This window comes from Panthera uncia (assembly GCF_023721935.1).
Source record: "Panthera uncia isolate 11264 chromosome B2 unlocalized genomic scaffold, Puncia_PCG_1.0 HiC_scaffold_24, whole genome shotgun sequence".
In the NCBI taxonomy this organism is placed as follows: Eukaryota; Metazoa; Chordata; class Mammalia; order Carnivora; family Felidae; genus Panthera; species Panthera uncia.
This window is the reverse complement of record NW_026057580.1, coordinates 89,352,973-89,355,573: the sequence shown is the minus strand read 5'-3', so window position 1 is coordinate 89,355,573 and position 2,601 is coordinate 89,352,973. Positions and strand designations below refer to the sequence as shown.

General features: G+C 38.7%; 1 non-coding gene across 1 annotated transcript; it reads right to left on the bottom strand.

The window, feature by feature from the left end:
• Positions 1 to 289: 289 nt before the first annotated feature.
• Positions 290 to 396, bottom strand: LOC125939185 (U6 spliceosomal RNA). Its single transcript, XR_007462947.1, has one exon. It is a non-coding gene; the product is annotated as a U6 spliceosomal RNA (small nuclear RNA).
• Between the last annotated feature and the right edge of the window lie 2,205 nt (positions 397 to 2,601).

Genomic DNA, 2,601 nt, shown 5'->3' with positions numbered 1-2,601 from the left:
GCTGTCCATCCGCAGGTTCCTTTTTCCATTTGGCAAATGTTGATTTCCACGTGTCAAGTAACAGACAATGGCCTGTCGACTTTATCACTCACCTGCCTCTTGTGCATTTTCATCTCCCTCTGACTCATCGGGTTGGAATTCTAGATGCTTAGTTAGCCACAGCACAGGGTTTGGGACAGTGGACTGCGCTTGCAAATTGCAAATCGGCGGGTGCCAAGGTTAGATGGCCTTTTTTTTCCTCCTTTCATGTCACACAGGTTTTGCACACATTTTATTTTATTTTATTTCTTTCAATATAAAAAGCTTCACGAATTTGCGTGTCACATTTGCACTGGGGCCATGCTAATCTTCTCTGTGCTGTGCCAATTTTAATATATGTGCTGCTGAAGTGAGCGCAGTTTTTTTTAATGTTTATTTATTTTTGAGAGAGAGAGACAGAATGTGAGTGGGGGAAGGGCAGAGAGAGAGGGACACACAGAATCCAAAGCAGTCTCCAGGCTCTGAGCTGTCACCACAGAGCCTGATGCGGGACTTGAACTCACAGACTGTGAGATCATGACCTGAGCTGAAGTTGGACACTTAACCAACTGAGCCACCCAGATGCCCCAGCACTATTTTATTATTATTTTTTTTTTTACTAAGCTCTATGCCCAATGTGGGGCTTGAACTCATGACACGGTCAAGAGTCATGTGCTCTACTGAGTCAGCTAGGCACTCCTCACACGTGTTTTGAATTCAGACATTTCTCTGACAAACTATTTTATAGATTTAAATGTGTGCTTCAAGGGGAGCCTGGGTGGCTCAATCGGTTGAGCATCCGGCTTCGGCTCAGGTCATGATCTCGTGGTTTGTGAGTTCGAGCCCCACGACGGGTTTTGTGCTGACAGCTCGGAGCCTGGAGCCTGTTTCAGATTCTGTGTCTCCCTCTCTCTCTGCCCCTCCCGTGCTCACACTCTAGCTCTCTCTGTCTCTCGAAAATAAATAAACATTAAAAAAAGTTTTTTTAAACATGTGTGCTTCAAATAAAAAAATGAGTTTGTTTGACGGCAAAATGGGTTTTAAGCAAAAAGGATCCTTAGTTTCTCGTGGCCCTTCTTTTCTTTCAGTGAACTGAATCCTGGAGAGAAATGGGTACCTGTGAGGGGCAGACAAGCACAGTCAAGTTTGGAGCCAGAAGGACAGGTCGTTCCACTTCTGCTTCTCTCTGGCTCTATGAGCTTGGGCGATTCATCTCTTTTAGCTTCATAGGACTGTTATGAAGAGAACGTGATATCACACACACACACACACACACACACACACTAGCACAACCTAAGTGCTCAATAAGTATTAACTCTTACTTTACATACTCTACTTTGTGTTTCTTTTTTTAATGTTTATTTATTTTTGAGAGAGAGACAGAGAGAGGAGAGTCTGAGAGAGAGGGAGAGAGAGACAATCCCAAGCAGACTCTGCACTGTTAGCACAGAGGCCAATGTGGGGCTGGAACCCTTGAACCGCACATCGAGATCATGGACCTGCCTGAGCTGAAATCAAGAGTTGGCCACCTAACAGACTAAGCCAGCCAGGTACCACATCTGTTTTGTGTTTCTTGAATGCTCCAGGTTAAGATTCTTTCTCTTCCATTCCTTCTAGGTAAAACATATTATTTCTCTGATTATTTAGATATGTTCTTGACCTAATGTAAAGTTTCTAAAGAAATTAATCATTATAGTGTGTGAGATGTGAACTTTTAGTGAATTGTAAGTGATCAGTCTCAATCCTACTTGTTTGAACAAACTCACTTACCGTGAAAATCTCTATATGACAAAATAATTATAAAGCCCATGGTATTAATTTATGTATTTTAACAAACAATGACTTAAAACACCAACTCAAGATGACTAAAATATTTCAGCCGTTCTTAAGATTTGTATTATAACTATAATTAGTTACATATATATATATATATATAATTACATCTGTATCATTGTTATACTTTTGAGGAAACTGCTAAGCTTTGTTTTACAGATATAAGACTGCCTTTTTGCCATATAACATTCAAAGAAGTTAGAAGCAAAGGAATGAATACATTTGAAAATTGTGTCCTGTGCCTTTTTAAATGCCAAATTTCACTGTGACAAAATTATATTTTACATTTCTTCAATGTATTTGGTAATTTCATAGAAATCATATACTATATATATATATATATATATATATATATACAGGTTTATATACTCCTTTGTTATAACTTTTTTGTATTGGATATGAAGAAATTATGATTACAAACTCATTTCATTAACATTAGCCTCCAAAAATATTATTTTTATTTAAAAGACAGTAAATAATTTGCACCAAGGTGTGAAGAACTGGCTGGTTTGCTTTCAGGGGTTACTTGTTTATTGAAAGCAAATGTGGTCATTTGGAAAATCTCCGATTCCCAAGGAAATCTTTATACCAGGTAGGTTGAGCCCTTGACCTATGTCATCACATTTAATCCCTCTAGGAATGTTTCTAGGTAGCTATTATTGCTTCTTTTTACAGATATAAAACTAATACAGTGATTATCTGGCTAAGTTCATCCAAGAAGCAGGGAGAAGCTGATGGAAGCCGTCTTTT